Here is a 24,885-nt window from a genome sequence, read left to right on the forward strand (position 1 = left end):
CCAATCTTGCAAGGAAGCCCATTGTGTTCTATTCAAGCTTGGGTGGAGACAGATCCTTTTATCCTGAGTATAGAGATATTTTCAACTTGATGTCTCTCTTAGCTCCTGATTAAAGGCTTAAGCATATATAAACTGTGAGCCTCACCAAGATGATTGTCTTTGGTCTAAAAGAGATGAACAAATGACCATTCTTTTATTAATAACTTGCTGGCTTTATTAATAAAATGATTAAATTGCCCAGAAACTATATCTCTCAAACCTTTTGAAACATCACAATTCATGACTTTTCAAACACTTTCTGTTATTCTTACTGTTTGTAGCAAAACTCAACTTGTTCTAGACTTATGTCTCCCAGATAATATTCTTACAGGAACAAATTCCTTTTAATTGGTTCTCAGTCCTCGTCTTCATTTTCATCTCTTATACACTTCTCTTCAGCTAATGTCAGGTTGGAAGGCACAGAAAATCTGCCATGAAAGGATGAGATACAGGTTAGGTCAATGGCAGAGAGGAATATGCCAATAGAAAGGATTTTGGCAAATCCATGTTGCTGGTGATAGGGATGGTTTAGACCTACAGGGAGAACAAGGCCTGAATGAAGTAGAATGGGCACCTCAAATGGAGGTGTACTGAAATGGGAATGGGTGCTAAAATTGAGAGGGTCTCCAAAGATGAAATGGGTAACACCAGTAAACCATCTACTCTCCAACAGTGCTTATGGCCTGAGAATGAAGGTTTCCTTTAGCTGGCACTATCATCTTATAGTAGTTTGGTGGATACTGATGTTGTGAATGGGGAGTGTACATGTACCAGATGTTCTGTACTAAAAATTCTTGCAATTAGGCTTAAAAGGAGAAAATTAGCCTTTATTCATCTCTGAGTTAATCATTGCTGTTACATATTTGAAAAACTACCTGGTATTTGCAGTATAATTAATGATGTTATGACTCCTGTTTAGCACTTTAAAATAACATTCAGTGTGTGAACCTCAAATGTTTAAGTTAAGCAAGTGAGACAGTCCTATTTATTACCAGAAAGGACATTTTATTTGCATGCTTTCTGCAATCCAATGACAAACTGGGCTTATATATGAAAAGATTCCCTCTACCAAATGAACTTTGTTAATGTATTTCTGTTCTTTCCCCTTAATGCAATTGTCTTATCTAGCCCTAGCACAGTTCTGAGTACATAAATCTCTACAAATATTTGTTGAATTCTCAATTTTTATTTACTTGAAATAAAATACTATAAGTACAAATTCTTAAAATAATGGAAAATTATATTCCAGCAAAAGCCCATGTGAGTCAAAATAATGTAAATTAAATGTTTTCTTCATCAAAACAACATTAAAATAAAAGCTATGTACTGCATTGATACCTAAAATTTTATAAAAGAAATGACAACAAACACAATATTTTAACTACAAATGATATGCATGCATGCAATATTGAATGGCCTGGAGCTTTCTAATGTGCATGCAAATCAATTAAGGATGGCAATTTAATTACCATTGATGCTGATTTGTATTTTCTGCTGTCTCACATAATAATAAAATCTTAGAATAGGAAGGGGGTCACTTAGTTCACCTGAATAGAAATTTCTGTAACATTTTTAAAGAACTGAGCATTTAGCATTTCCTTGATGGATGCCCCATTATGGCTCCAGGCAGCCCATTCTAACTCTTCCACAGCTATAGTTATTGTGGATTTTCCTTACATTGAGCCTAAATTTTCTTCCCTGCAACTTCAGTCAATGAATCAATTAATATTAATTTATTAAACCTACTATGGTATCATGTGTTGTGCTAAGCAGTGAAGATAGAAAGATAAAAATGAAACAACCCCTACCTCAAGGAGCTTATATTCAAAACGAAGGAGCAATACATATAAAAGTGCATTTAGAATATATCCAGAATTAATATGAAACAGTTAGAGAAGGCAGGCACAAATATCTAAAAAGATCAAAAAGTCTTCCTAAAGAAGATGACACAAGTTTTGAAGGAAACCATGAATTTCAATAGATGAAGATTAGGAGGGCATAGAAGAAAGTCTACAAAGTTATGGAGATGAGAGATTAGGTGTCATGTGTGAGAGACAGCAAGGCTGGACTGGAGAGTATATGGAGGGGAATAATATAGAAGAAAACTGTAAATGTAAGAAGGGGACAGGTTTTCTTGTACTATTGGACTATTGTGATAGAATACTACTGTGCTATAAGAAATGGTGAGCTCAGTGATCTTGGAAAAACACGCGTAGACTTGCATGAAATAATGAAGAGCAAAAAGAGTAGAACCAAGAGAATATTGTATACAGTAATAGCAATATTGTTTTAAGAACTGAGTGAATAAATCATCTTGACTATTATAAATACCCAAATTCACTGTGAAGGAAGCATGAAGAGGCATCTGGATCAAGAAAAAAGAACTGATAATTAGAAGTAGGTATAGAATGATTTTACATATACATACATATTTGTTTCGAATGGTAGCCATTTTTAGCGGGGGTTAGGGAGAGAAGGAAAAGAAAGGAAGAAAAAATTTGCATGATGACTTCATTATATATTTAAAAAGGATAGTAAGTTGTACATAATAAATTTGCAGTTTCACGCGCAATCATCTTTTTTAAAAATTATACTCTGTTACGGAAATGTTTGTTTTATTCCACAAATTAAACTAAATAAAAATAAAAAAATTAAATGTTAGAAAACTAGTTTACCCTAGAGGTAGGAAGCTGTTGGAGTTTATTAAAGAAGGGGATGTGGGGAAAATAGGAACCGCAATCATCTCATGACATCTTGATGGACAAATAATGTAGAAATATCTGAACCACTGGTTGCATAATATTAGAAAGTCTCCAACCTTATGTAAGGACACAGCAAAACAGCTCCACTGTTGTAACAATTACTACTATCCTTGGATAAGAGATTTTGTAGTTTGGTCTAAAAGGATTGTTTTTACAATTGTTACAGTATTTGGTCTTTTCCCCTTTTCTTCTGCCCTTGAACAAGGAACACTTTCTTATTGTGATGATAAATTCTGCCACTCGAATTCCAGTTATTTCCCATTTCTCCCTTAACTGATCCCTCTCTTTCTCTACCTGTCCTCTTGTGAAATGCTTCATTTTTTTTCTTTTTAGCCTAAGTTGCCACAGAATGCTGCTGATTGATTGTGTACACTATGCAGACCCGAAAGGATATAAAACTATGTCTCTACCCCAGGAATCTGAATTTGTTATCTGAACAATCTGAAATTGTTATCAAGAGCAGATTCTTTGTCGTGCTCATAAATCATTTCACTTTCAGTTTGGCTTCCTGTCTTTGACCAGAGTCACTGAACCCCTCCAGATGGGTATGACTCTCCCAAGAGGCTGAGAGAATTCCCTTACAGAGGTGACATGGTCACATCTTGTTTTAAGAAATTCACTTTGGCGCCTGTATAGAGGACAGACTAGAGTAGGAAGAGACTCAAAATAGGGAGACCACATAGGAGGTTACTATAACAGGCCAGATGAGAGGTGATGAGACCCAATGAGTGGAGAAAGGGTATGCATGGGAGAGATAACATGGAGTTAAACAATATTTGGCAACCGATTATATTATGTGGGGTAAGAGTACTCGAGGATGGAAGAAATAGAAAGATGCTTAATAAATAGAAAAGTGCTCAATAAATACTTTTCCTTTGATTAAGGAACAGTTTAACAGGAATCAGTGGGCTCGTATCATAGTGGATACAGATCCATCAACCTCAAGTGATCAATTCTCTGTCTGAATTCAGGTAGGAAGAAGATAAAAGTCAATAAATCTTATTTCCCATATTATCGTTTCAATGGGAGGGTGAGTAGGTTATTAAGATCTCTGTGCCTATGGGCAGCTTGGTGGTGCAATGGATAGAGCATGGGCCCTGAAGTCAGGAGGCCCTGAGTTCAAATCCAGCCTCAGACCAAACACTTGACACTTACTAGCTGTGTGAGCCTGGGCAAGTCACTTAACCCCAATTGCCTTAAAAAAAAAAAGATCTCTATGTCTAATTTTTAGATCAGCTAGGTGGTGCAGTGGATAGAGTGAGGGGCGTAGAGTCAGAAAGATTCATCTTCCTGGGTTCAAATCTGGTCTCAGACACTTACTAGCTCTGTGATCCTGGGCAAGTCATTTAACCCTGTTTGCTTTAGTTACCTCATATATTAAAGCAAGCTGGAGAAGGAAAGGGCAAACTACTCCAGTATCTTTGCCAAGAAAATCCCAAATGGGGTCACAAAGAGTAGAGAACAACAACAACACCCAATTTTTAGAACATTCAAAGTCCCATCAATCTCTGCAGAATCAAAGGTAGGCATGACATACATCAATGCATTTGTTATAGAATTCTTTTATAATCTGTTAAAAATTTATGGGTTATAGGACTTCTTTACCTGATCAAGGTAATAAAGGTTCCTGCAGGAAGAGATTGTGTGCTAAAACCAAGTTACTAGCATTGAACCCATCACAATATATGAAATAATGCACATATAGGTGAAAAGTACTCAAATGATGGCTTCATGACAAGTTCAAGCAAGGGAACCCCAAACATGGAACCATTTGGGTATTCCCTAAGAGCAGGAGGGTAGAGGTGATGCTTCCAGGATTCAGTAATACTACACTCCCTCCCCATCAGAACCATGATCAAATTGACTTTGTCATTCTTTGCTCCTGTCAATCTACACCTCTTTGGCTCCATTAACCATCTCAGTTACTCTTCAAACCAAAATACCCCTCCCAGACACCATTCCTCTATATAAACGTTGCCTCCTCTTAGTAGAATGTAGGATATTTAAAGGGATTTAATTACTTTTGTATTTGTATTACCAATGCTTATTAACACAATGCTTGACATATAGTTAAGTACTTAACTAATGATTTCTAATTAATTAATTCAACTTCAAAGTGTATAGCTGTGAACAAGTGGCAAATCAGAACAGTAAATAGACTAGCTTATTGCCTAGAGATGCATTGGCTCTTTTTTTTTCTTTTTTCTTTTTTTAATTTGTTTTAATATCCCCCCCCATTTTATTTATTTGTTTTTAGTTTCCAACATTCACTTTCACAAGATTTTGAGTTCCAAATTTTCTCCCTATCCCTCCACTTCCTCCACCCCATGACAGCCTACATTCTGATTCCCTTTTCACCCAATCTGTTTTCACTTCTATTCCCCGCCCCGCCCCCCTTATCCCCTTTCTCTTCTGCTTTCCTATAGGGTAAGAGAGATTTCTATACCCCTTTGCCTGTGTATCTTATTTCCCAGTTGCATGCAGAAACAATTTCTAACATTCATTTCTAAAACTTTGAGTTCCAAATTCTCTCCCCTTTTCCCTCCCCACCCACCCTCATTGAGAAGGCAAGCAATTTGACATAGGCTATACATGTATAGCCATGCAAAACACTTTCATAATAGTCATGCTGTGAAAGACTAACTATATTTCCCTCCCTCCTGTCCCAGTCTCTCATTTATTCTATTCTCTCTGTTGACTCTGTCCCCCCTCAAAAGTGTTTACTTCTGATTACCCCTCCCCCAATCTGCCCTCTCTTCTATCACCCCTCCCTCTCTTATCCCCTTCCCCCCTACTTTCCTGTAAGGTAAGATAGATTTCCATACTCAATTGGGTGTGTATGCTATTCTCTCTTTAAGCCAAATCTGATGAGAGCACAGTTCACTCATTCCTTCTCACCTCCTCCTCTTCCCTTTCACTATAGTAGCTTTTTATTGCCTCTTTTATGTGAGATAATTTACTCCATTTTACCTCTTCCTTTCTCTTTCTCCCAGTACATTCCTCTCTCACCCCTAAATTTTCTTTTTTAGATATTACCCCTTCATATTCAACTCACTCTGTGCCCTCTTTCTATATATATTCCCTTCAACTACCCTAATACTGAGAACGGTCTCATGAGTTACAAGTATCATTTTTCCATATAGGAATGTAAACAGTTCAACTTTAATAAGTCCTTTATGATTTCTCTTTCCTGCTTACCTTTTCATGCTTCTCTTGAGTCTTGTATTTGAAAGTCAATTTTTCTATTTAGCTCTGGCTTCTCAAGAATTCATTAAATACCTCTACATCACTGAATGTTAATTTTTCCCCCTCATTGATTACATTCAGTTTTGCTGGGTAGATGATTCTTGGTTTTAATCCTAGCTCCTTTGAACTCTGGAATATCATATTCCAAGCCCTCTGATCCCTTAAAGTAGAAGCTGCTAAATCTTGTGTTATCCTGATTGTGCTTCCACAATACTTGAATTGTTTCTTTCTGGCTGCTTGCAATATTTTCTCCTTGACTTGGGAACCCTGGAATTTGGCTATAATATTCCTGGGAGTTTTCCTTTGGGGATCTCTTTCAGGAGGTGATTGGTGGATTCTTTCAATTTCTATTTTACCCTCTGGTTCTAGAATATCAGGGCAGTTTTCCTTGATAATTTCTTGAAAGATGATTTCTAGGCTCTTTTTTTGATCATGACTTTCAGGTAGTCCAATAATTTAAAAATTATATGTCCTGAATCTATTTTCCAGGTCAGTTGTTTTTCCAATGAGATATTTCATGTTGTCTTTTATTTTTTCATTCTTTTGGTTTTGTTTTATAATTTCTTGATTTCTCATAGAGTCATTAGCTTCCATTTGCTCCATTTTAATTTTTAAACAATTATTTTCCTCAGTGAGCTTTTGGACCTCCTTTTCCATTTGGCCAATTCTGCTTTTTAAGGCATTCTTCTCCTCCTTGGCTTTTTTGGCCTCTTTTGCCATTTGGTCTAGTCTATTTTTTAAGGCATTATTTTCTTCAGCATTTTTTTTTTTTTTGGATCTCCTTTAGCAAGCTGTTGACTGATTTTTCATGATTCTCCTGTATCACTCTCAATTATCCTCCCAATTTTTCCTCTACTTCTCTTATTTGCTTTTCAAAATCACTTTTGAGCTTTTCTATGGCCTGAGACCAATTCACATTTTTCTTGGGGGCTCTGGATGTAGGAGCTTTGACTTTGTTGTCTTCTTCTGGTTGTATGTTTTGATCTTCTTTGTCACCAAAGTTAGATTCTATAGTCTGACTTTTTTCCTCTGTTTGCTCATCTTCCCAGCCAGTTCCTTGACTTTTTAACTCTTTGTTAAGGTAGGCTCTGCTTCCAGTGTGGAGAGTGTACTGTCCCAAGCTTCAGGGGTTTTGTGCAGCTGTTTTCAGAGATACTTCCAGGGACCTGTAAGTTTTCAGTTCTTCCAAGGTGGTATGATATAACTATGGAGAAGTGTTTACTCCTTTCCTAGCCTGTGCCCTGGTCTGTGAGTGACCACAAGCACTCTTTTCTGCCCTGGATATGAAAGGAGTGTTCTCTCTCCACTGCTGCCACAAGCTCTGCCACACCAGCACTGCTCCTTGTCCCAGGACTTCCTCCTAGGACTGGACCCAGATCCAAGCACAGGCAAAGCAAGAGAATCCTTCCTCAGAGTCAGCAAACAGATCCCTTCAATCCCCCTCTGATCAGCCACTCGATCCCCCCACCATCTGTGGGCTGAAAGCTCTGGAAGCAACCGCAACTGTGGCCACTGCCCTGGGACTGCGCTAGGGCTATGACTGGACTGTGTTCCTCTTTCACCCAGGTCCAACAGACCTTTCCCACTGACCTTCTAAATTGTCTTTGGCATTTGTGGGTTGAGAAGTCTGGAAACTGCCACAACTCCGCTTGATTTAGTCCCCTGAGACCTGCTCCAGGTTCACTGAGGCCCAGTCTTTGCCTGTGTGTCCCACACTGAACTGTGCTCCTCTCCTAGCCTGGCCCAACAGACCTTTCCCATCAACCATCCAGATTATCTTGGGCTGGAAATTTGATTCTTTCTGTCTTTTTATGGGTTCTGCTGCACTAGAATTTGTTTAGAGTCATTTTTTACAAGTATTTGGAGGGGTTTGGGGGACAGCTGAAGTGAGTCCTTGCTTTTACTCCTCCATCTTGCCTCTGCCATATTGGCTCTTTTTTAAGATGTCTAAAATTAGTACCAACAGCTCCTATGTTTGGGGAGGGGGTGCTGTTCAATTTTTTAAAATAGTAAAGCAGGTTTTGTTCCTCAGCTCCTTCACACCTCATACCTACAAGCCTAGACAATTCTGTCTTCCTTAGAGCTGCCCAACTCTCATTTCCCACATATCTCTTACTAGTCCTTTCTTACCACTTTTAGTGGCATTAAGTCTTATAGACAAGCTCATGAGATTGCAACCTTTCTTTAGAAAGAAAGTCCTTTAGGAATTAGCTCTAGATATGCCTTTATTCTCTTGGATGAGTTTAAACCAGGGTTGGCAGAGGGTAAACAGATTCCATAAAAGACTTCTGAGAAACTAAATGAATTTTCTAGTAATCTAAAAGAAGTACACTTAAAAAACACACCTATTACCTTGACTCCATTTTCATTAGTGCTTTTTTATGTTGCTCAGGCAATGTCTTTTGTTCAGATCATTTTGATATCTTACATTATGTTCAATTGTAATCCATAGTCAGAAATGCTCTAGATGGAGCTTTTAGAACCAAATGGAACCTCAGCACTCTCTGGAACATTCAGTCCAAATCCACTTTCCAGGCTTTGTATTCACTGAGAAAATGGTACAGAAAAGTAAAGTTAATTCATCAGCCTATGTCTATTTGACTCTGGACAAGAGAAAGTCTTTGTTCAACTAAACTTAAAATGGTAGTGGCCAAGATTTAAATGAGAGAAATTGCTTGAGAATGAATGTTATTAAACACTGGCAGGGTTGGGGAAGGGTACAAAAGGACTCCTCCTCCCCTTCATAGATCTTTAAAATTATAAGAGGAATATTTCCTATATTTTATTAAAGTTGTGAACTGACAGCCTTGCTGGATAAGCAACCAGTTCTGGAAACTGGTGTGACTAGAAAGCAAAGAGACAGACCTTAGTTTGACTTTATAAAGTAACCTTACTATCTTTTAGTTGCAATGTGGACACCCCCTCATCAACTGAACAAATATAATGCCTATTATTTGCAGAATTCTGGAGAAAATATAGAGATAAAGAAATAAGACCCTTGCCTTCATGGAACTTCACAATCTAGCCAGAGGGGCACAAAGAAGACACAAATAGTTTTGGTGTAGGAAAACAGCAGTAAATTTGGAATCATCTTTAAGCATAGGCTGGGTAATCATTTGTTGAATACATTATAGAAATGATTCTTATTTGGTTATGGGTTGGACTAGATGGTCTCTGAGATCATTTCCAATTATGAGATTCACTAAGATAGTGAAAACCAGTTTGACTCTATAGTCCCAGCCCGGAAGGATGCATATATGCTAATACTCAATAAACCTGGAGATGATGCATCTCCCCTCCCCAACCCCTTCCCACTTACCTGCGTGGTGTAGTTAAGAGTTAAGCATCCTGGGTCCTCATTACCCTCATATCAGTGGTCCATGTTATCCCTGCTATTTCCCCGTATGGATGATGAGGTAGTCTCCTATTAGTGCCACGTTGGCTCTTAGTAAAAATTCTATGTAAGTTTGAACTCTGAGGGACTGGCCTAAATTCAGAGGTTGGATACCACTGCATGTCTGAAGCCACTCCACTGTGTGCTGTCTGAGGCTACATACCAGTGTTATTTCCTGTTGACATCCGTTTTTTTCCTACCCTTGTTAGTAGCAATAAAGTTTTGTTAGCTGCTATCCCTGTGTGGCACTGCTGCTCATCCAAACCACTCCCTCTCCTTTTGCACTGTGCTGCCTTTCGGATGTCTCCCACTGGAAGACTTATAAGCATTTCCAGCTCAACATATTCAAAAGAAGACTCAATATTCTTTTTCCAAAATCCAAGCCTCATCTAAAACTTACTTATTTCTGTTATGGGCATCACTATCCTCAGTCACAGGACTAACAACCTCAGTGGTATCCATGGCTCCTCACTCTCACTCACCCCACACACTTAATCCATTGTCAAATGGCATTGCTTCTACCTTCATAATACCTTTCATATTCATCCCTTTTCCCCTATTCACAGAGATACCATTCTATCACTCTCTCACTTCTCACCTGAACTATTGCACCAGCTTTCTATTTGGTCTCTCTGCCTCAAGGCTCTCCCTACTCCAATTCATTTTCCACTCAGCTGCCAAAATGATTTTCCTAAAGTATCACCTTCCTATTCAATGAATCTCAGTGACTTCCCATTTTCTCTAGAGTAAGATATAAAGTCCTCTGTTTGGCATTTATAGTTCTTTATGACTTAGCCCCTCCTTTCCATTGCCATGTTCTTATGAATTACTCCTCTCCACATGGTCTATGATTCAGCTATATTCATCTACTTTAAACTCCTTGTACGTGGCGTTCTACCTCCTATCTCTTTACCATTTCACTTACTGGAGTGCACTTTGTCTTGAATGCTTTTCCTTCCTGACATCTACATTGTAGTGTCTCTGCCTTTCTCAAAGATGCAGCTCTAATTCTATTTCTTATAGGAGAATTTCTCATTCCCTTCCCTACCTCAACTGCTTCTGCTAGTGCCTTCTCCTCCAAGATTATCTTCCAATGATTATTTACACATCATGTATGAGCCTAGTTATTTTCATGTTGTTTTTCCCATTATAATGAAGTATCCTTGAGGGTAGAGACTATTTTTGTCTCTCTTTATATCCCTAGTGCTTAGCAGAGTGCCTGAAACATAGTAAATTTTTAATAAATGTTTTTTGACTGAATAATTAATGCTTTCTAATAGTCACAGGCCAAGAAGAGGCAACTGATAAAATATCAATAATTACTAACCCCCATGAACTCATATTCAAAAGGGAGAGACAATATGTGTGAAAGGGTTTGTCTTGAGTTTGGAAAGACACCAAAGATCCCAAGAGTTGAAGAGTTAGCGCTCCAGCATAGGAAAAAGTCAGTGAAAAGGCATGAAGATGAGATATTGAGTGTCCTGTGTGAGGAACTTAAAAAAGGGCCAGTATGGTTTGAATGGAGAATGCTTAAGAGCATTTATGTGTAATGAGGTGAGTAAGATAGGAAGGGAACAGGCTGTGAAGAGCTTTAAATTCTAGACAGAGCAGTTTACATTTGATCGTAGAGGTAATAGGGGGCCATGGGGTTTATTGAGTATTAGTAAATAATATCCAAGCTTGAAAATATCAGTTCAAGGTGTAACCAGGTAGACAACCAATGAGATAATATTTGTAAATTATTAAAGCACTCAGCACAGTACCTAGCACTTAGTAGGAGCCATATAATTGCTTATTCCCTTCCTCTACCCTTCCTTTCCCTTCTAGGGAGTAATGGCAACACATGTTGGGTATCTGGCTCCCTGAAGACTTGGAACACAGACAGAAAACCCTGTCAATGGAGTTCTGTGGTACAAGGCAGGACACTTGTGAAGACTGGTGTTTCTTTCCTTTTCTATGGTTACTCCTAATGAACAACAGTGTTTCTGAGAGTGTTAGATCTCAGACAAGAACTTAAGGATAGACTAGCCTGAAAACCAATTTTCATTCCAGGTCAATGACCTCCATTAGAATGTAAGATCCATAAGGACAGGAAACATTTACTTTTTTTTTCTTTGTATTTTAGGCATTTACCCTAGAGCCTGAAACATAGGGGCACTTAGGAAATGCCTGTTTATTGTAGCTCCTTGTCCACTGATTTATCTGAGACTGTGCCAGCCCAGGATCAGGTCACAAAGTCCTCCATCCTAATAGCACACACAAATCAGAAAGGTCCTACAGGGTAACCTTATTCTTTAGATGAGACAACTGTAGTGATTATAGATAGTTGCTCCTGATTTGGGCCAGGACACACACAGCTCATAGTTCCAGGGAAAAAAGGTTTAGCCCATCAATCACTGCATTGGGAGGGGAAGTGTTCCTTGGTGGACTCGAGGCTGCAAATATAAGATCTTTGCCAATGTGTTAAGCACTCAACCTTCTAGAGAACCTTCCTCAGTCCATTCAGGGTGAGAGTGGTTACTGTAAATACATAAATTAAAAATAAAATATATATGAAGAAAGATGCTATCTGCATCTGGAGAAAACTGATAAATAGAAGTATGTATAGAATAATTTTACATGCACACATACACACTTATTTGTGTCTAATGGTAGCCATTTCTGGGTGGGGGGAGGGAAGAAAAAGAAGAAAAAAAATTACATGAAAACTTTGTATATTTGGAATGAATAGCAAGTTGTACATGGTAGATTTGCAATTTCAAGTGCAATCATCTTTTTTTTAAATTGTACTGTGTAATGGAAATGCTTGTTTTGCTCCATGTATTGGAAATAAAATAAAATTTTAAAACAGAAAAATAAATATGACCCTTACTGTTGGTCACCTTGTTCCACTGCCAGGGCAAGAGGGATCACTGCTCATATATAAACAATGCTTATTGGGCAAACTCCAGTTTGCCTTTTTATTATATCCAGATATCTGAATTCCTCATGAACTCTCTGAACCAGTATCCTGGCCTACAGTTGTGGTCAGAACCACAATGAATGCTGTGGTTGTTGGTAAAACCTAATAGGAAAGGGGTGGATTGGGGAGCTCATAAGGTAATAAAGATGCTAGGGACTATTTGTCATATTTCCCTGTTTAGGGCAAGAGTTGATCCTAGGGTATGGAGTAATCCTGTTCCTATAGATGGTGCTTAAGTAGCCTAAGCAACAAGGTTTGAGAAATATGTGGGCTTTTAAAAATTTCATTTAATTTTTAATTTATGGAATAAAACATTTTAATTTATGGAATAAAACAAGCTTCCATAACAAAGTATAGTCAGATAGACTGTGACACTATCCCAGCATCCTGCCTCATTCATTTACTACCCTGTAGGACCTTGGGCAAATCACTTAACCTCTCTAACCCTCAGTTTTCTCATCTCTAAAATGAGGGAGATGAACTTGATAGCTTCTAAGATCCTTTCCAGCCCTAAGTCTATGATCCTATTTTGGGAAGCTAATATCAGCTGATGCAATGCAATCAACTGTCCAAGGTTGTTCAGTGATAGGGCAGAGGTAACAGGCAGTACTATATGTCATTTAGCAATCAGAACAGTCACTTCTAGTGCAATGATTAGGTACTCTCATCCAGGGCTGCCAGAATCATGGGTTCCTTTCATTTCTCACAGTGACACAGTAGGTGTCATTGTTAGATGATAGACCAATGGTTTCTAGAAAACAAACACACATACCTTCACAACCATATTTTTTTTTCTTTTTCCTATTTGAGAAAAAGGAGATGAAACAAAATTTAAAATCCATTTCCCTAAGTTGGCTGTGATAGATGTACAAATGTGATCCCTGCTGTGAAACCTGATTTCACCAAATTCCAGGGTATAGAGAGCAAGGTTAAAGGAAGGAGAGAATATATAGCAAGAGCTCCTTGTTGGCTGTGTCTATGTGTTCAGTAGCAGAAGCAGCATATTTCTGACTGTAATTTTTGACCTATCAGAGGTTTCTTGACATCAGCCACTCTTATCATTGATCTAGAAAAACTAAGCACTGATCATCTTCTCCTGGTGACAGAAGAGGGCTGATGCAGTTGAAAGTCATTGTCAGAATGTACTGGAATATTCTGCCATTGGTGGTGCAAAGTTTTTCTTCTAAATTAATTCAGTTCCCATCTTTCTTGGCTCTCTCAAGCTCTGCTTTCCTGTGGTGTTATTTGGCTGCTTATAGAGAAAAAAAATGCTTTCTATTTTTTTTTTGACTTTTTTTTTTTTTTGGAGCAGGAAATGGGGTTAAGTGACCTGCCTAGAGTCATACAGCTAGTAAGTGTCAAGTGTCTGAGGCTGCATTTGAACTTAGATCCTCCTGACTCCAGGGCTGGCACTCTATCCACTGTGCCACCTAGCTGCCCCTCTATTTTTTTAAGGCTATTTTAAAAGGTAATTCTAAATTCACATATTATTCCATGATTTTTCCATGGCCTCTTTAAGTGAGAGGGAGCACAGTTCTTTCTGTGTAAGATAATGAGGTGTCGGTTTCACATCTCCAACTCTTCCTTCATTCATCTCAAACCGAGAAAGTCAGGGTGAAAATTTTATAGAAGGGAGGGGCAAAAGACCTGTGTAACCTTTGGAAATGCATTTAACCTTTCTTGATCTCAATTTCCTCTTCTCTAAAAAGTAAAAGTTGGATTTAATGGCTTTTAAGGTCCCTTCCAGCTCTAAAACTATGATCCTATATTTGTAAGCTAATATCAGCTCCCTGTTAGGAAGGATCAGTAGAAGGCCATGACTGCATAGCCTCAAACAAATAACCTTGCCTAAGTGTATTAACTAAAATTAACTAGAAGCCTTGAAGTAAGTTGCTTTCCTTAGGTTTTAAGGATCAGGCATATTCCTAGATTCTGAATGACCTGCTAAGTAGTATAGAGCTTGAGAATTCATAAATAGGTAAGGAATAAAAGAAAAGGCTGAAATCTTCAAGAGATATCAGAAATGGAAGAGATGTGTTAACAGGATTTTAAATATAATCTGGATAGGACCAGTCTCTAACCTGTGAATACCCACAAAGCAGGACATAGTTACCATATAACAGGGGAAAAAACTACAGTTTTGTTTTGATTCCAGACATGATACATATCTGACAGACAATTATGTAGTTACAGAGTGTTAAAAACAAGGCTCAGGGTTAACCAGGTGAAAATTTTGCTCTTCCAGAAAGGAAATAACACAATGGAGAAATAGAGTCAGGAAGATCTTACTTAGGCCATATCCTGGGTTGTCCTTACAACCTTTCCCAGGCACAGATATCCACCTTAGCTGTTGTCAGAATGCTGCGCATGCCATTTTCTATTATTGGCTTTGTGACAATTCAGACAACCATCCTGGTAACCAAAATTCAAAACAAAATACAGTCCCAGGAATTTTTATCTTAAATAGCAAAATTTCACTAATCACAATTTAGGGAGGTAAGTACAACGTAAAAGTGAAAGAGAAAAAATGCTACTTCCATGAACATTGAGATTGAGAGGACAGTAGCAAGAAGAAAGAAAAGGTTTAGTTTATAGGAGGAATTGCAAACCTCAGCCTATATCCCATTTCTTGGGTTGGTGGTCTACATCTGCTGTCATCTGCTTCTAAGCCTAGGGGCTTGGGGAACAGCTGTCCATCTCTGATGATGGCTGCTTCAGACTTCTTTTAATTTTTAGAGTGAGGTCACCAGTAGGTTACACAATCCAGGTGGGCAGTACTGCCCTTTTGAGATGTGACAGGTGGATCCAGGACTCCACTCCCTGGAGTGGAGGAGGGGTGACTGCAGTGGGGGTGGTAAGCAAGATTTTAAAGGGACCTTTCCACTGTGGCTGGTGGATGGTGTTTCCAGTAGACTTAGTCATGGGGCTGGATCAGGGGCTAAGTCTCAGTCAAATTTCTAAAGAATGGGACTGTGAGACAAGTTGGTAAGCCTATGATATTTTCTTTCTTTTTTTTTATAATTATTTCTTTTTAGTTTTCAACATTCACTTCCATAAGATTTTGAATTTTAAATTTTCTTCCCTTCCCTCTCCTTGCCTCTTCCCCAAACAGTGTGCAATTTGACATAGGCTCTACTTATACATTCATATTAAGCATATTTTCACATTAGCCATGATGTACAGAAGAATTAGAAGTATGGGAGGAACCATGAGAAAGAAGACATATAATAAATAAAACAAAACAACAAAAGAACAAGAGAGCAAAATAGTATGCTTTCATCTGCATTCAGACTCCATAGTTCTTTCTCTGGATGTGGATAGCATTTTCCATTATGAGTCTTTTGGAGTTGTCTTAGATCCTTACATTGTTGAGAAGAGCTAAGTCTATCAGTCAGTCATCACATAATGTGGTTGCTACTGTGTACAATGTTCTCCTGGTTCTGCTCATTTCACTCAGCATCAGTTCATATAAGTCTTTCCAGGTTTTTCTGAAGTCATCATGCTCATCGTTTCTTATAGCACAATAGTATTCCATTACATTCATCTACCACAACTTATTCAGTCATTCCCCAATTGATGGGCATCCCCTCAATTTCCAATTCTTTGCCCACTACAGAAAGAGCTGCTATAAATATTTTTGTACATGCGGGTCCTTTCCTAATTTTTATGATCTCTTTGGGGTATAGACCTAGAAGTGGTATTGCTAGGTCAAAGGGTATGCACAATTTTACAGCCCTTTGGGCATAGTTTCAAATTGCTCTCCAGAATGATTGGATCAGTTCATAACTCCACTAACAATACATTAGTGTTCCAATTTTCCCACATCTTCTCCAACATTTATCATTTTCCTGTTTTGTCATGTTAGCCAATCTGATAGGTGTGATGTGAAGTCTCTGATATTTTCTGAACTAAACTAATACAGTATCGTAGGAGGGAGCCTTTGGCTGCTATGTTTCCCACCCACAGTGGCATTGGGTGTTCTGTTACTATCTCATCGAGACTGAGCTTATGGGAACCAAATGATCTAGATCTAAGGCTAAATGAAGGGATTTGGGCCAGGGGATATCTAGTTCCTCAGAGAATCTAGCAAGGGAGCTTTTAAGTATCTCATTAACTCTTTCAACCATTCCTAATGACTTGGGGTGATAGGCACAATGGAGGTTCTGAGTAATTAGCCAGAATGAAAGCTGCTTAGTTAATGAAGCTCCTGTGACATGGGCACCTCTATCACTGTATTTTCTTAGGAACCCCCCATGGTGGAATGATTTTTTTTCTAATAGGATTTTTGCTATCCCAGAGGCTATGGCAGTATGACAGGGGAACACTTCCACCCACTTTGAAAGTTTTCACCATGTTTCTGTATTAGTACAGCAACTGCATTCCCTCTTTTCTCAGAGATGAATTGTGGTTTATCCTTCATTCTCAAAGAGGACCATGACATCAAGAAGATGATGTCATGACTTGCAAGTGAATCAGATTACAGTGAGGGAGGACTGTGTAGTCACCAGCCTCGCTTTCTTCTCCAGAGCCATATGGGTGTAGTGGCCAGATATAGATCAGGACAACTGGAGATTGCCCAGGATGCAGTGGGAGATGGAGAGACCTTGGCCTTTTTAAGCTAAGGTCTTTGGGAGTTCTCACTTTGACTGAGGCAATGCCCATTCAGTGATTAGGGCTGTTTAAGAAATGAGTCAAGGGATGGCCCCTTTAATAAAAAAAAAAATCAAACTGGAAGGGGGAGACCCTCAGGGTTGTTTTTGGCCAAACGAGAAACAATTACATTCACTTTGAGCTTTTAGGGCCCAAAAAAATAACCATTAAGTGTGATCGAGCAGGGACCTAGTTGGCCTATCAATGAGAGGTAGAGTGAATTGGGTTGGAGGCCTGGTCTTTAAAAAAAGAAATCTAGCCAGCAAACCCCACAATATCAAAGTAGATTTCAGCCATCAAAATTCCTTTGGGCGAAGTACCCTCAGGTAAGGGCATGACACCCCATGTAGGGAGAGGAGAGGAGAGGAAGAGCTGAGCTGCCCAACCGGACCTGGCCAGTTTGGTCTCCATTGGGTGGCTTGGACTACTCATGGGTTGTGGTTTGTCCTTTGTTCTCGAAGAGGACCACAGCATCAGGAAGATGATGCTATGATTTGCAAGTGAATTGGATATATCCCTCCCAGTTTGATTTTTTTTTTTTATTAAAGGGGCCATCCTTTGGCTCATTTCATAAATAGCCCTAATCACTGAATGGGCATTGCCTCAGTCAAAGTGAGAAATGAAAGACCTCAGCTTAAAAAGGCCAAGGTCTCCCACTGTATCCTGGGCCATCTCCAGTTGTCCTGATCTATATGTGGCCACTGGACCCAGATGGTTCTGGAGAAGAAAGTGAGGCTGGTGACTGCACAGCCCTCCCTCACTATAATCCAATTGACTTACAAGTTATGGCATCATCTTCCTGATGTCACGGTCCTCTTCAAGAACAAAGGACAAACCACAAACTTTTAGTAGTTTGAGCTGTTCAGAGATGAATAAATCAAATGGGAAAGAATAGTTGGGGAAGTCTAAAGTTATTGAGTGTTGGAGGGCTGACTTCAAAGAATCAAAAGACTTTTGAGCTTCTGGGGGAAAGAGTCAAAACTCAGGTACAGAATCCTTAAGGAGGTCATAAAGGGGTAGACAATCCCTGAAAAGTCAGGGATCCAGAGATAGCAATAGCTTGCTAGACCAAGGAAAGCATGGAGCTGATGCTTGGTGTGGGGTACAGGGAACTGAATGAAAGCTTAAAGATAGGATGAGTCTAGACAAAGACAGAATGCAGACAGATGGTATCTTAGGAACTTTGCATTCCTAGTTTACAAACTGGAGTTTATTCCTAGATATGTTATGGCCTCTTGCTGTGAAACTACTAACGAGGTATACAGAATCCTGAAGAGAAACATCTTTGGAAGGGGAACAAAGGAGGAGGTCATTAACATGAAGAGAAGGGCCAGCTCTTCTTTCAGTATTGGAACACCTGAGGAGAAAGTGGGGATGATGTTGAGATGATGTATAGTATGAAGTTGCCATACATGGCAACTGTTTGGTTAGGTTCATTGCTGAGAGCGATAGGGGAGGATGGTGTAACTGTCTTGGGGAAAGGTGTGGAACAAACAATGAGGGGAATGAGGCAGAAAATCAGTCAGTAAGAGGGATGGTGTGCTGTAGTGAGATAATATAACAGAGATATGTAATGGACTCAGTCTGCATGGTTTGACTTCATCTATGTTCAGCAGCATTTTTTAGGAGTGGAGAAGGCAGAAATGTTAGAGGTTTCAAAAAAATAAGCAAGACAAAAAGAAAAACAGAAAAAAGGGTAAGGGACTCAGGGGTAGAAGGCAGTACAAAGCTAAACTGATTAAACATCAGGGTGAGATTTCGGTAGGGCAGTAAGGAGGACAGAACAGGAGAGAAAGCAGGCCTGGGAAAGCAGGCAAGATTGGAAGGCCTGGATATTGCAGTGAAGATGAAAAATGGATTTCTGGTAAGTGATACAGGGAGAGATGGAAATATAGTAGATTATGATCATATAAAGGAAGGTCATACTTATAGCTAGTAGAGGGGAAACACTTATAGATGATGGTGAGATCAAGGGAATAATTATTCCTATATGTGACAGTGGACTGAAGGTGCTAAAGAACTGAGGAGGTTGATGAACTTGGAATCAAGGTAATTTGAGTGGACATAAGTATATCATCATTTGGTTGCTTTCCTATAGGTGGACCCTCATTTTACTAAGCTGAAAACTAAGATCAAAGAATATTAAATGACATCCAAAGTCATACAACTAAAAAGTAGAAAAACTGAGACTAAAACTCACACCTGCCACCTTTCTATTACAACAAAGTGAAAACAACTTTGGAGGTGCTCCTACTTTGGTACAGAGGAGCTGAAATACTCCAAAGAATAAAATATGTAAGGCTTCAAGTAAGAGACTGTTTTCCTATTGAGAAAACATTGAAAAAAGAAATTCATTAAACTACTGTTTAATTCTGAACTCTTACAGTTCAGAAAACAAAGATTTTTTTCTATTTCACTGATTTATAAGTGGTGTCATGTCATGATAATTTTTCCTCTGGCAGTCCAAGCAACCCCAAGCTATTATCATCACAAATCAGAAAACTGCAAATAGCTGCCATACCGTTGAATAGGGGCAATAGCAGTCATTAAGCTGCAGAATTAGTCACCTTCAAATGTAGTATGTATGAGAGCCATGCTACTCAGTTAATTTTTTTCATGTTAGTTACACATCTGTGTGGATGTATAAAGAAAGCACATCTAATTATGTAAAAAAATATCTGTGATGTGGCCTATGATGTAGGATAATATGAAACCAATTCATAAGAAAAAAGTTTCTTAAAGGTTTATATAAGTTTCTTCATAATAAATCTTTGAGAAAAATAGTACATTCTCCTCATTTTACAGATGAGAAAAGTAGGGTTTAGAGATTTTAGGTGACTAGTTTATATATAATAATATGTACTATGTTACTATATAATATAATCTCTATTATTAGAGATAATGCTGTGCTAGCATCATAGAATCATAAATTTAAAAGAGAAGGGGATCTTATAAGCCATATAATCCAACCCACTCATTTCACAATCGAAGTAGTGGAGATCCAGAGTGGTTAAGGGATTTTCCCAAGGTGACACAGAAATGTAGCAGAGATTTAAACCCAGGTATTCTGGCTACAAATCAAGTGCTCTTCCCATTGTATTTCATTGCAATCTCTTGATTCCATACTCCAGAATATCATCCACCCACCATTCTTCCTCTTGTATAGGTGCAGGTTTCTAAAAATCTTCAGCAATATCATTGTATATACCTTTGACTGTGGCCACTGGGTCAGGGCAACCCTCCTATTTAGTTTGGAAAGAAGACAACTGAATGGTAGCACAGACATATACAAGGAGTCAGTTACTGCAGTTAGGGAGAAATAGGAAACAACTATCAATGGGGAGAAAGACAAAAAAATGAGTTTGAAGGATTAATTGAGGAAGAATTCAAGAAACAGTTCACATACCTAGTAAGAGGATTGATATAATAGTGATAGTTGTCAATTATTCAGATGCTTGCTAGGACTCTATCTTTGCCAAAAGAAGAGCATCTAAAATTGTTATTGAATTATAATAATGATAATTTCATTCTTTGAAAAGTAGAGAAACCAGTGAAAGAGACTACTATTCTGGACCCAATTCTCATTAATAAGAGGAGACTGGTTAGTAAAGCAGATTTTAAGTACTTTAAAGAAAGTATAGGTGGGATTTCACTAAGATTCTACAGGTTAAATAATGCTGGGGTGTGTGGAAAATTCTCCAGAAGGAGATTCACAATAGGGAAAAAGAAATAATTCCAATGAGGAGGAAAATGTATGTATTTATATCTTAGTTTATTTTATATTTAACTGAGTGGATGTCATATTCTAATTCCTATGCTAAAGTCTCACTGTGGTGAAGATCCTGGATTTTAAAAGGTCATGCCAGCAAGACATGAATGCAGGAAGACCAAATAAAGTTAGAAAAGTGTGATGTTTGGCTCTAGAGACAGAATATATGTTTGTTCTTTGAGAATCAGCTTTGCTAAGTGTGGAGAACCACTGAAGTAGAAGGTTGGCCATCATACCTCATCAAACTGTTGAAACCTGCTCTGGCACATGCCCAGACCACCTATATGGAGGCACCCATGTAGAAGATGGCCAGCACCTGCTTATGGCAGACCATATGCATTCTCCTACCACATGGGTGCAAGTAGCCCCACTCAATTGACTACATGGCTAGAAAAGGCTGAGCCTTTTAAACTACCAGATTGAGACAGTCTTGTTCTCTCTTTTCTGATGGTATCTAGGGATGAAGATCTTCTTTACCTGCAGAGTGAGTTTCATGAACCAAGCTAGGTAGGAGGAAGGACCATCTTTCCTTTCCTCTTTAGGCCCCATGGTCCCAAGAAAAGGGACTGGAACTGAAGCCATATTTGAACTTGGGTCCTCCTGACTCCAAGGCTGGAGCTCTATCCACTGAGCCACCTAACTGCCCCAAGTGGAGGGATTCTTAACCTTTCTTTTGGCAGTCTGGTGAAGCCTATAAATCTCCAGAATAATGGTTTTAAATGTATAATATAAAATATTGATAAAATATTGATCACTAGGGAAACTAATTATTTTGAAATACCATTGCTATTTTTTAAGCCAAGGATTCTTGCTTTAGAACTCCTTGATACATTTTCCCCCTATATTTTTAGGGATCTTTACAGATTTAAAACCAGTTTGGAATAGAAAGCATCTAAGTGGGAGAGAGAACAGAAGAAATCAAGAAAACATGAAAAGGCAGACTGAAACAGAATCTTTAAGCAGAATCTTTAATCCACACAAAGAGCTGCGTGTTCCTGACAATGGCTGGAGATCAACTGGAGTCAAAATGCTCAGCGGTTTAATGAAACAATTCCATTAGTAAGAAAATTCAGTTGTAATAGAGGCCAAACTAACAGAGAAGTTTTCAGCAACCACAGCTGTTCCTGTCTCTTGTGGGAAACTGAAGTGGATCTGAAAACCAAGAGTCCACAAGTACCACCAACATATCAATGTCATAACTGAGCAAATTGTAATAAAAATGTAATGTAATCTAAAATTCACTCCACTAGAAATAGTTTTCAATATCTGAGAAAGAACTCATTGTTTTAATCCAACTAGTTGTATAAAATTGCACAAATAATATGATACATAATTTTTGACATGTACTTTCCACATTTCAAACTTACAGCCTATTATTAGTATGACTCTAATTATGTTGTCATTTAAATGACTCTATATCCATTTCAGAATGAATCATTTGTATGGCTGGTAAATGCTTTCTGTCATTGTTTTCTTTACTTCACTGTCCTTGTTCAGAAAAAAGAGACTAATTTCTCTTGGCAATAACAATTATAGGAAATATGATTTCATGAAGCAATAGAAATCTTCAGAAAAAATATTCTAGTGGGAAGAAAAAGACTTTTTCTGCCATCTTGTCTATGTGTGTGTGTGTGTGTGTGTGTGTGTGTGTGTGTGTGTGCAAGAGCGCTCAAAGTCAATCTTTCTTGGACAGTTTAATTATGGGTATAACTTTGTCCAACTTTTATTAAAGTTAGTACAGAGCAAAAATACTGAACACTTGCTGGTGTCCTTTTGATTCTGGCCCCAGTACATGGATGGAATATGTGTCTTTATAGCTGGTCAGAACTATTAGGCAGAAGATATCTGTAAATTCAAAGACAATATGCAGTTGAATATGGAAATTCTAGAAGGAATGTATTTGCCATATTGAACCACACTTCAAGTAATGTAAATTAGAAGCATTCTTACCATTAACAAGATTATCCACTTTCATATAGGGCATTAAGATGACTGTATCTATCAATAAACATGGCAAAATGGGAAATGCCCACGACTGGAAGTCAGAGAAGCTAGATTCAAGTCCAAATTCTACCTTTAACTAGTTGGGTCATTTGAGGCAAATCATTGACCTTTTCTGGATCTCACTTTCCCAAACTGTGATTGTCTTAACTGTCCTGAAATTAAGTACTTTTAATTACAATGCAAAGCTAATAATTCACAAGGTAGGAGTCATCACTGTTACGAAATAAAGATGTATTTTGGAGTATACTTCAATTTTACTCTGTAAGCACTTGAGAAATAGGAAGAAATCACCATAAGCAGTTGTAAGTAAAGGCATAGGTTGAAAAACACAGGAGTAGTATGTGAAAGGACACTTTTTAATATTACTTCGTACAAATGCATACGTTTAGTGGCTAAAAATGTTTGCCATAATGTAAAAAAATTAGTGTGGTAAATTTTCTCATTACAGTGAAAACTCAATGAGTGGATCTTTGGGTTTATCAAATATTTGGTTATTATGGTTATTTACTTCTATATATTATATACCTAATTTAGTCTGTTGATTAACCACTCTATTTCTTTTTCTTTTTTTTAAATAAATTTATTAATTTTTAGTTTTCAACATTTACTTCCACAAGATTTTGAGTTCCAAATTTTCATCCCATCTCACCCCTCCCCACACCCCAAGATGGCATGCATTCTGACTACCCCTTCCTCTAGTCTGCCTTCCCTTCTATCTCTCCCCCCTTCTCTTCTCCCCTTCCCCTTCTATTTTCCTGTGGGGCAGGATAGATTTCTGTATCCCATTTCCTGTATTTCTTATTTCCCAGTTGCATGTGAAAACATTGTTTTTAAACATGTGTTTTTAAAACTTTGGGTTCCAAATTTTCTCAATTCCTCTCTCCCCCCCTTCATTGAAAAGGCAAGTAACTCAATATAGGTTATACATGTGCAGTTATGCAAAACACTTCCATAGTAGACATGCTGTGAAAAACTAACACTATTTCCCTTAATCCTATCCTGCCCCTTCCCATTTATTCTATTCTTTCTTTTGATCCTGTCCCTCCTCATATTTGTTTCTGATTACCCACTTTCCCAGTCTTCTCTCCTCTCTATCATACCCCTACTCTCTTGTCCCCTTCCCCCGCTATTTTCCTTTAGGTTAAGACAGATTTCCATACCCAATTGAGTGTGTATGTTATTCCCTCCTTAAGTCAAATCTTATGAGAATAAGATTCACTCATTCCCTCTCACCTTCCCCTGTTTCCCCACTATTGTAAGAGCTTTTTCTTTTCTGTTTTTTTTTGTGAGATAATTTACCCCATTCTACCTCTCCCTTCCTCCTCCTAGTATAATCCTCTCTCACCCTTTAATTTTATTCTCCAGATCAACTCACCCTGTGCTCTCTCTCTCTCTCTCTCTCTCTCTCTCTCTCTCTCTATCTATACATATAATTTTTTCCCTCCAACTACCCTAACACTGACAAAGGTCTCATGAGTTACAAATATCATCTTTCCATGCAGGAATGTAAACAGTTCAACCTTAATAAGTCTCTTATGATTTCTCTTTCTTGTTTACTTCTTCATGTTCCACTTAAGTCTTGTATTTGAAAGTCAAATTTTCTATTTAGCTCTGGTCTTTTCATCAAGAATGTTTGAAAGTCATCTATTTCACTGAATGACCATTTTTTCCCCTGAAGGATTATACTCAGTTTTGTTGGGTAGATGATTTTTGGTTGTAATCCTATCTCCTTTGCCCTCCGGAATATTATAGTCCATGTCCTGCAGTCCCTTAATGTAGAAGCTTCTAAATCTTGTATTATCCTGATTGTGTTTCCACAATACTTGAATTGTTTCTTTCTGGCTGCTTGTAATACTTTCTCCTTGACCTGGGAACTCTGGAATTTGGCTACAATATTCCTAGGAGTTTTCCTTTGGGGATCTCTTTCAGGAGGAGATCAGTGGATTCTGTCAGTTTCTATTTTGCCCTTTGGTTCTAAAATATCAGGGCAGTTTTCCTGGATAATTTCTTGAAAGATGATGTCTAGGCTATTTTTTTGATCATGGCTTTCAGATAGTCC

General features: G+C 38.2%; 1 pseudogene; it reads right to left on the reverse strand.

The window, feature by feature from the left end:
• Window positions 1–394: 394 nt before the first annotated feature.
• Window positions 395–24,885, reverse strand: part of LOC114037410 — a 72,409-nt pseudogene continuing 47,918 nt past the window's right edge.

This window comes from Vombatus ursinus, unplaced genomic scaffold (genome assembly GCF_900497805.2).
Source record: "Vombatus ursinus unplaced genomic scaffold, bare-nosed wombat genome assembly UNPS02000582.1, whole genome shotgun sequence".
NCBI classification, from domain to species: Eukaryota; Metazoa; Chordata; class Mammalia; order Diprotodontia; family Vombatidae; genus Vombatus; species Vombatus ursinus.